This window comes from Gouania willdenowi, unplaced genomic scaffold (assembly GCF_900634775.1).
Source record: "Gouania willdenowi unplaced genomic scaffold, fGouWil2.1 scaffold_164_arrow_ctg1, whole genome shotgun sequence".
Classification (NCBI taxonomy): Eukaryota; Metazoa; Chordata; class Actinopteri; order Blenniiformes; family Gobiesocidae; genus Gouania; species Gouania willdenowi.
In genome coordinates, this window is record NW_021144914.1 from 53,852 (window position 1) to 64,615 (window position 10,764).

At 35.0% G+C, this 10,764-nt stretch overlaps 1 long non-coding RNA gene across 3 annotated transcripts; it reads left to right on the top strand.

Annotated features, from left to right (window-relative positions):
- The first annotated feature begins 2,818 nt into the window (after window positions 1–2,818).
- Window positions 2,819–9,734, top strand: LOC114458707 (uncharacterized). Of its 3 annotated transcripts, none has more exons than XR_003673112.1 (4): window positions 2,819–2,954; window positions 5,117–5,207; window positions 9,181–9,255; window positions 9,376–9,727. It is a non-coding gene; the product is annotated as an uncharacterized LOC114458707 (long non-coding RNA). The 3 variants fall into 3 exon arrangements; XR_003673113.1 differs by having other exon boundaries at window positions 2,853–3,052; window positions 9,376–9,734; XR_003673114.1 differs by lacking the exon at window positions 9,376–9,727 and having other exon boundaries at window positions 2,853–3,052; window positions 9,148–9,366.
- The last annotated feature ends 1,030 nt before the right edge of the window (window positions 9,735–10,764 follow it).

A 10,764-nucleotide genomic window follows, 5' to 3' on the forward strand; every position in this document is an offset into this window, starting at 1 on the left:
ATTTAGGTTTAATGATAATTTGTTGAGATCAAAGCATTTTTTTTAGTCTACACATCTCCATAGTGACCATCCTCAAGAGCTGCTGCAAGTCCACATCAGTACAAAGCATATTGGTGTAGCCCCTTTAACTTTGATATGATATATGATATGTTTGTTATTTATAATTTTAATGTGCTTGGTTTTGTTATTTTTACTTTCACATTTGTTAAATTATACCAAATAAAATGTAAAGACCAGCCATCACAGAGAATTCATTAAAGTATCTTTCATTTTTCCTCATGGCTGATGGCAAACAGTGATGTAGTATGCAACCCTGGTCTCAGCAACACATCTGTGGCTCCTGGTCCAAACACAGAAGTGCTGCCCGCCTTCCACAACTCACACAGTTAGCTCCTCCCCATCCACTGAGCTAATGGATGCTATCTCTCCACGTGCACCGACGGCAAACTCTCATGCACCGCTGTCAAACCCACACTTAAGCAGAGAAAGTCTTTCACCTGGCCTCAGGCTGAATGTCCATGTGTTTCTCAGACTAAATGCTGTCATTGTCCCGTGTGCATGACTCTAAACCAGAATCACAACAACAGCAGCACCACCTTCTTTATCATCTGCCCTTTCTCCTCTCCCCCCTGCAGTGGCACCGTCCTTTTTTTTCTCATTCCCCTGTCAAAATAAAAGCTTCTTCAAAATAAAATGCAGTTAAACACATACTCATTAAAATAAACATATTTTCAGGTCAAATAAACATCAAATTTACTTTAACTTTTAATAAACAACTTATGAACAAGTTTTTTTGATAATAACCTTCAACTGCTAAACATTGTTTTCTTAACCTGGTTATATCTTCTTAAATCTATTGAACATGACATAAAACATATTGACAATAAAATCATTAAAACAATGCCATTCCAAACACAGCTGAGTGTAGTTTTCAGCTGAAAGTGATTCAGCTGATCTGTGTTTGGACTCATTAGAAACAAAGGAGTGGATGTGATTGTTTTTTCCTTTGATAGTTTGGATCAAAGATCAGTGGATGTGGTTAGAGAGAGGAGAGAGAGGAGAGGAAGACCAAATGTTGTTGATTACTGTAAATGACTGATTTAGTCTTTATTACATCATATACAATCATGTACAACCATCAAATATCTTATTTTATAATCCAACCTGACAGAAATAATTCAAAGTTTAAGATCACATGTATTTAATGTAATGCTCTTTGTTGTTAGTATTGTGTAGTTCAGTGTGTGTTTCCATGGTGACACTATGTGTTAGCGTTGACAAACGTTTTCTAACAATGTTGACAACAATGAAGTCTATATTTCCTCAGCGAGCTGGAAACCCATAGCAACGCCAAAGTGAAGATGAGATGATGTCACATTTCCATCTCCTAGATATCAATGAGCAGTGATGGAGACCAAGTGCTTTCTCAGGCTTCTCAGATGTTTCTCCTGAGAAATACGTCTCAAAATGAGCATCATGTGACTTCTCTAAATTCTCACTTTTTTTGGATCTAGTCCCATGTGAACAGTGTAGTTTTTATTAGTCCACGTAAATATCAATATATTTTGTTATGGATTTTGTTCACCTGTATTTGTTTAATTAGTCGTAGTCTTTTATTGTCATTTATAAAAATGTAGTCGATGAAAAACTGTGAAATATAATGTTTAGTCAGCAAAATCATCACTGCCATGAACACCTATGTAACAATGCATGTAGACATAGATCAAACATACGCACACTTACATATACACACAGTTGAACACACAACAGAAGTAGTTTTAATTTGAAGGAGACATTATGATTACTTCCTTCTTTCGTTTCCCTTTTCTTTCTCTGACATTTTCATTTCTCTTTTTTAGTAAAACTGCCATAAAATACAATTCATATCACATCTCACACACACACACACACATACACACACACACACACACACACACACACACACACACACACACACACACACACACACACACACACACACACACACACACATACACACACACACACACACACACACACACACACACACACACACACAACACACACACACACACACACACACACACACACACACACACACACACACACACACAGGTGATTCAGCCATTGGCCCCAGTTTTATTAATCTACTAGTACTCAGACTTTATTCCTTTTATTACTATATTTGAGTTGTTTACAACTGATGTGACCACAATTAATTTAAAGTAGTGTTTGTATCGCCACCTAGAAAATGACTTTTCATCAGACTGCTTCACGCTCATCATCTCTGCTGATTCATCCTGTGTGTGTGTGTGTGTGTGTGTGTGTGTGTGTGTGTGTGTGTGCGTGCGTGCGTGCTGGCACAGTGTAAAAACACTGGCTCTGATTGGCTACCATGAAACATGATAAGTCAATCATAATCGCTCACCTTGTTTCCAACCCACCTCCTCACTACAGCTGAGTAAGAAGCTTTAGGAAAACAGTTTATTCAATCAATACATGTGACGCACCACATTTTGCGTTCAGTAACAATAACGGCATTGTAATGGCAAAAAAAGTAATTAGTTAGATTACCCCGTTACTGTAAAACAAACACCGTTATTTTAAACGTTGTTATTCCAAACACTGTTCATGAGACACGTCTTTAACACAGAAACAGGGGGAAATTATGTTTTTCTGTGCATGTCACACTGCACTGCACTTGTTTTTTAGGTTTATCTGCTGATAAAACTAACTGTGACTGTTGTACAGATGTTACAAAACATGCTGACGAGGGCGAATAACACTTTTTATAAAAATGTGCAGACCCTCATGAGTTCCAGGAAATGCAGAAGTGATCCTTCCCTTTCCAACATGAGACTAGAGCTGTGTTAGTGAGCAGGTTGGACGCTCTAACGTCACTCTGCTGTTTTCACACTGTGAGCTGGTGACAGACGCACACAGACGCAGCTGAAAAGGCTCTGAGCTGATGTGAGGTGAGGAATCAGTGAGTGTCTGATGAGCAGCTTCACTCTGATCACACACTGACTCAACCATGTGGATCCACTGCTGTCAAACATCTGCTGCTGCCACGGTTGGAACCTCAATTACAATTACAATTACAATTCATTACATGCAATTAGAATCGGAATTGTAACTGAAACAAATTTAGTTCAGAAAATTGTCTTTGTAATTGTAAATGATTTTTTTCTTTTTTTTAAACTGTCAATTACAATTTAACGTGAACCTGTTTAACCATTTTACAGTTCTATGGCTTACACACATGTAGTTAACAATGATTCAAATATGTTTCATATCAGGTTTTCACTTCACATTCATTTTACCATCAAATAAATTAAATCTATGCTATACTCACTGTAAACATGAATAAGTTTCCACAACTCACAAACATTGAGGCAGTCGATTAACTTAAAAATCAGAATTTTCCAGAACCTAAATGGTTGATGATTGGCTACGTGTACTTATTGATAACAGTTACATTAAAGTGTTATATGAAGTAGGTTTGTTTTTTAATAATCCCCATTTAAAACAACAGAAATAAGTTTATCATTCTAAACATGTAATTATTATATTATATTAAATTGTACTTAAGTGGTTTTTAAGTTATATTTAATTATAAAAAAATATAGTTCCATTTACTCAAAAAATATTAGTCACTAAAAAGAAAGAACTTGTTTCACCAACTTAACATAATGAAGTTAGTAGAACTTTTTCTATATTTTTGAGTGTAAACTACTTAATCTATTTAATGACTTTGAACGTTCAGATTTACAGTGCTGACAGAAAAAAGGCTCAGACGTCCACACCATAAATATTAATACCAATATTTTCATTGATTAAGAAGCCTAACAAGGTAATCAATAGATAAGAAACTAATTAGATGATAGATAATATTTATTAGTGTATTTTACAGCTGATTTAAAACATGGGTCAAACTGACCCGTTAGCATTAGAGATGCTAACATAAAGCTAACACAAAAGGAAGGTTCGGTTTAATAAGGCTTATTTATTAATGGCTCAGTAATTGTGATTAACATCATTTGAACTTTAGTGATTGAGAACATAATTGTAATTGACTTTAATGGGAAAAATAACAATTGTAATTTTAATTGTAATATGAAAAAATGCTGGTTACCGTAATGGTAATTGAGTTGTAATTATAGACGTAATTGTAATTGTTCTTTCTACATTGTTCTTTGAAAGAGGAGCTTGGTTTGTAAACATACAGTATGTTTGAACTTTTTCAGTGATACAGGTTTTCATTTCTTCACTGTAATGGTTCTATAGATGAACACCTTTGACTGATATACAGTGTGTTTATGTGTTGGGTCATACAGGCTGTTTTTATCATGTATATCACCCTCACATTGTCTTTATTTTCTCTTATATGAAATAACTCTTGGATTCCCTTTGGTCACTGATTGTGATTTGCTTGGTACACGATGTGAATTGTTTTGTGGTCGACCAAATCCTTGAATTTCAGTGCCTTCAGTTTGATGAAGAGTGGGTTTGATGGTTCTCTCCATGTGCTTTTATTTACTGTTTTTATTGCTCTTTTATGACCTTTGAATATTAAGTCTGTATTTGTTTTATATGTGTTCCCCCACACGTTTACACAGTCAGTAATAAATGAGAGAATGAAGGAACAGAACAAGGTCTATTGTGATGACTGATTTAAAAAATACTAGACTTTTTGTAATATTGTGATTGACGTTGTTATTTTGGCTGTAATGTACTGTATATGTGACTTCCAAGATAGTTTATTGTCTATTATGACTCCCAGAAATTATATTTCATTCACTTTCTCTATTTTTATGCTATTTATTATTCTTATCTTTAGTCAGTTTAATGTCCGATTTCAAAATATTATACTTTTTTTTTATTTTTATTTGAGTCAAACCAAGTCTTCAGTTCCAAAAGTTGTTCCAAATTATCTCTGCAGCTGAGAAATTTAGAGGCATATTCACTAAAGGTTTAGAGGTGTTAAAACGTGTGGAAATGTCACTCCATGAGCTAATAAGGCGTAAAAACCCCAGGGAATGAGGAGTGCACGTCTTCAGTGCGTCAGAATCATTTAAATAGGGGCGGTCTCCACCACTTCTGCACGCGCACTAATCATTAGACATTTTTTTTTCAGACATTAAGTGTAAGCTGGCTGACACGTTACACGCTGTCAGTGAGACACTTCTGAGGAAGGAGAGAGACATCACAGAAAGTGTCAAACAAAGGTAAAGAGCAACATCTACTCTTACACTTACACACAAATTGATTCTTTGCTTCTTTAGCAGCTGCTGCTCACCTGCATGTAGACATGATGTAACTGTGACTCCAGAGTCTTGATTTTACTTTTCAGCAAATCTTCTCTGCAGTGAGACTGTGGAGGTTAGAAAGGAAAAGAATGGTTGTTGTAATGTAGCAGACTGTTGGAAAATGTATGAGACAGAACTAAGGCTGGGCGATATATCAAGTTTTTAATAAATATTGATATATTTATTTAGGAGATATAGCATAGGACTATATTGTAATATTGATATAATTCACGTAACCTTAAAAGTTTCTTCCGTAGAGCCACCAGTATGGTTTATTCTGCTCTTACTATCTATCTTACTGTGGTGCTGTGCCTTATGAAAGTGGGGTGAGATTACCAAAGCAGTAACCTAACATATTACTAAGGACATGGTCCCCATAATGAGAAAGTCTTTGATGCTCAGTAAAACACTGTGTGTGCTGTATAGATCCAGAGGTGTCTGTGGGTCAATAACGTTATAAACAGAACTCAAAACAACTGGTTACCATCACACTGTACGTTTACTGTATACAGGGGAACCTCAAACACTGCTTATTAGTCGTTACAGAGGGGATGGTAACAGAAACGTAACATTAAACTATGTCCATGTGCTCAGTACAAATCAGGAAGTAGGCAAGTCTGCCTCACCTCTAGCCTTACGGTACCATGGTTACCATAGGGACCTTAAAGGGAAAGTCATCAGAAGGCCATCGCAGAGTAGACAGTGAAACATGCAGTGATAGGTTCTTTTTTTTTTTTAATATCTCGATACTTTCAAGCTATATCATATATACGATACATATCTGGATATTTTGCCCTAACAATTGATCATTAATTATAATAAAAAAAAAACTGTACAGCACTTTGGTCAGCTGAATTTAAAATGTGCACGAATACACATCATTTATTTAATGAATTATGATATTATTCTCTACACTTATATTAATAAAGGTCCCCGTGTGACATTAGACATGTAGCTTTAACTGACTGACCTTATTTTAAAGGTTTGTCTCTGAAAAACAGGTATGTTATGCTATATTAGTTAGAGGAAACCCCAATTACATCACAGAGAAAACATTAATATATCTATATTAGGTATTGCCATTCTGGTTCAATTTTATGCATCAAAGAAACATCTTAAGGCAAAGGCAAAATATCCAGATATATATTGTATATCATGATATAGCTTGAAAGTATCGAGATATTTAAAAAAAAAAAAAAAACAACCTATCTACTCTGCGCACACAAGGGCACACACACACACACACACACACACACACACACACACACACACACACACACACACACACACACACACACACACACACACACACACACAGAGAACATTTGCTGTATCAAATAGAAGCAACATAAAATAAAACAGTTTTAACACATTAACATTACAAACACAAAAGTAAATGATAATTTATTTTCATGTACTACAGTTACAGGATCCTGGAAACTGATAAAGATACACAGCACACATGAACAGAGGCACACTTTCCTGTGTAAGACTGACAGTTTATTACAGCCTAGATAGAACAGAAACAGGAAGCACCAAACCACAGGCTGTAAATGTCCCTGAGACAACACCAGGCAAACACAACCCAGTACACGTGATCAACACAACATCCAGCAATGCATCAGTGAATAATGTTCTATAGAATATCTAAAATGTCATAAAATAATGGCGTCTTACTGTCCAAACTACGTCTAAGGAGCTGTAGAGTCCTGAAATGTTGTCCTGCAGGGCTGTCAGCTTCTTCTTCTCTCTCTCTCTCTCCTCTTTCCACAGGGCTTCCTGATTCAAACAATAAAGAAACATTTACATAAATATATCACTGATGTATGGGTGCCAATTGTAATGTCGTGCATGCTAAATGAATCAGCAACTTTTTGTAACATTTAACAAAAAAAAAAAAAAAACATTTTAACCAGATTTACAGCAATATTTGTGAAATTTGTGAGAATTGCTTTCTCGTAAAAAGATAATGTCAATGATAAATCTAAATCTCAATGTTAACTATTAAATCTAAATCTCAATGTTAACTATTAAATCTAAATCTAAATGTTAATTCTAGATATTAAATTTAAATTTCCTTTTATTTTGGTTCTTTTGGTGAATTTGCATTTTAGCTATATATTTAGTTTCACCCATGGCATTTAGGTTTAACATTTATATTTAGGATTTAGATTTCACATTTAACATTTAGATTAGGATTAAACATTTGAAATTTAGATTTAGATTTAACATTTAATGTTTAGATTCAACATTTAGCTTTAGATGTACATTTAGATTTAAGATTAAAAGTTTAGATTGATATTTATATTTAACATTTAGATTGAACATTGACATTGTACTTTTAAGAGAAGAAACTCTATCACAAATTTTAAAAATATTCCTGTAATTCTAGTCAAAAGTATGTTTTTTAAATGTGGTTTCTTGCTGAATGTTGCGAAAAGTTGGTGGGTGACATAACAGGGATTTTTGGTAAATCATCAATAACAGCATTGATTTATATTATGTATACAGTACACTCTCATATGTATGTGTATTTACAATATATGTTTATGTATTTCCATGAATATTTTTTTTTTCCTCATGTAAATTCCTTTTAAAGATTAGTGTAAACAACTAGTTTATCTGCTTTTTGATGCAGTTCAGGCCACTAATAATTTGGTTAAAAATGTGTTGATATGTATTGTTTACTATACAGGATGTATTACTTTAAATTTTCTTTAATGTTCTTAAACTTGCATTAAGATCAATCACATCCCAATGTTTATTGACATAATAATAGTCATACAACTTTTATGCATACAATCAACTTCTATTTAGAAGGACACATCCAGACACATTGAAAACATATTTATTATGTTCATACATATATACAAATACGCGTTAGATTTTTACTATGCACTTATACCAAGATTAATTCAATAATTAAATGGTTCGTCAAAGTCAGCAGGAGTGAACTAAATAAATCAGGATTATAACTTTAACAAAATCTGTGAGGTAATCATATTCAAATACTTCATTTGCACTTTTTCACAAATAACAGAACTGAAAAGATACTGTTGAATAAAAAAAAAAAAAAAAAAAAATGAAGACATGTAACCTATGTGGGTAGATAAAACTGAGTTGTGTGTGAAGTAAACTCAAGTAATTCTGCAGGCACATTTTCAGGCATTAATTAATCATTATTATTATTAATTCATTCATTCATTAATTTAATTTAATTTACTACAGCAAAATATATCACGTTTAAAAATATTTTCACTAATTCCACATTGTTGGATGAATGGCATTAATGAAACTGTGGTTAAGTCTGACTTTATCTGCTAACTTTATTTGTGTTTGTCCCAGTATCTGTGAACGCGGCATGGACCATGTCTCTCCTGAGTGTTGGTGACGCAGCAGCTGTGTGTTTGGGGACATGGTGGCATGTGTAGTGTCTGTGTCTGACCCTGATTCACAGGAGGAGGACTTAGAGAGGACGAGGAAGTTTCATCCTTTTGGATTTTCAAAATAAGGTCATCCTAAGCCCTCGCACAGATGCGACCAAATGAAATTTAGTATTTTGTAGCATGTAGCGTTGGCATCACAGCGTGTAACATGTAGCGTTGGCATCACAGTGTGTAACATTTAGCGTTAGCATCACTGTGTGTAGCATTTAGCATTAGCATCACAGCATGTAGCATTTAGCATTATCATCACAGCGTGTAGCATTTAGCATTAGCATCACAGTGTGTAGCACTAACTCTCATCCAGTCAGTGTCCTGTTAAACTTCAGAGCTCCAGATATTTGTTGTGAAACTCAGAGCTTTGACATCTTTTATCTTCTCTAATGTGTGTTTACACTCTTTACCATGATACTCAGGTAGCGCTGTCTGTCTCACACTCATATCTTCAGCTCATCATCTCATGACGTGGAGATGGATCAGGACACGGTGAAAGAACAACATGAGATTCAGACTGAAGATCAGAGGTGAGACCACGTCAGAGCTCAGCACTCACACCTCTGTACATCAGTGTTACACTGTGTGTGTGTGTGTGTGTGTGTGTGTGTGTGTGTGTGTGTGTGTGTGTGTGTGTGTGTGTGTGTCAGCTGTGTGTCCTTTAGAAGTGACCGGTCCATGGACAAAGTCATGCACTTCAAAGGTGGTCCATCTACTGACCCACAGTGAGTCCACATAAAGAAGGTTGCTGGTTGTCTTCCTGATGGTCCAGGGGCCTCATTTATTGATCCGTTCATAGAACTGGTTCTAAATACGTTCAGACCAATGAAATGTAGAATGTGCACCAGTACAAAAAGAATCAGTATTTATGAAGCGTGTGGACAGAGGTCGTACACACAGCAGTGTTGATTAATCCCACCTGTTCTAAAGCTAGCACATGTTCAGGCTCATTTACATTAAGACACTCCTCCGTTTGACCATATATGGTAGCAGCAATCCTTTTAACCCTCCTATTATTCTTGGGGTCAATTTGATCTCATTCAATGTTTATCACTCAAAAAATAATAGACTTTTTTTTGCTTCATATTTTATGACTTTTCCTAATTTGATACAATTGATTAAACATAAGATGATCATGATGATATTTATTCATTGTGATGAACACATATTACACACATTGGTGTAAAACGTGTGTGTGTGTGTGTGTGTGACTTTACATCTCCACACCTACAGAGGCAGAGATGATACATGACATTGTAAAGTTATTTAATTTTTTCATTTTCAAACATGTGAAACCCCTCACACACAAAAAACAACTACAAAAACATAAAAAAACCCATAAAGTAAAAAATAAATAATTAAATAAATAAAAACTCATCCACTGTTAAAAGAGGAGTGAAACTTTATAGTGAATAACTCCATAGGAATGTGTATGAACTGTGTATGAATGATGGTGGTGGTCAGAGGGGCCGTAGGCACCAAATGGTAGCTACACTTCTGTCAGTCTGCCCCAGGACACCTGTGGCTACAATGTAGCTTACCACCACTAGTATGACTGGTGTGAAGGAATAATTGTTTCTGTTCACGCTTTGAGTTTTTATTATATATTTTACAAAAAATAAATAGAAATAAGTAAATAAATGTCTATAAGGGGGGAGGAGGGAGGGGGTGGGGTCACCAACATCAATCACTATGGTTCATTGTGTGATAGTCATGAATGTTCACCACACATTAGAAAATATTTAGATGAAAACTATTCCAGATAAATTAATTATAATATAAAAGTTTGACCTGATGGTGGCGCTAGAGAACAGGTCAATGTTTATTATCAAGGCCTTATTTATTGATTCAACTAATAAACAAAGTGTCTGACACTAAGGTCCTATGCTACTAATCTAGATTATTATATCCTGGATTAATCTCTGTTAGCTTCAACTAACCAAACATTCCCTGTCAGAGAGAAGCTGTCCTATTAAGGTTGATAACAACACGGTAATTATACCCAAGTGTTTTCAGCCTGGGTACGTGCACGTTCACAT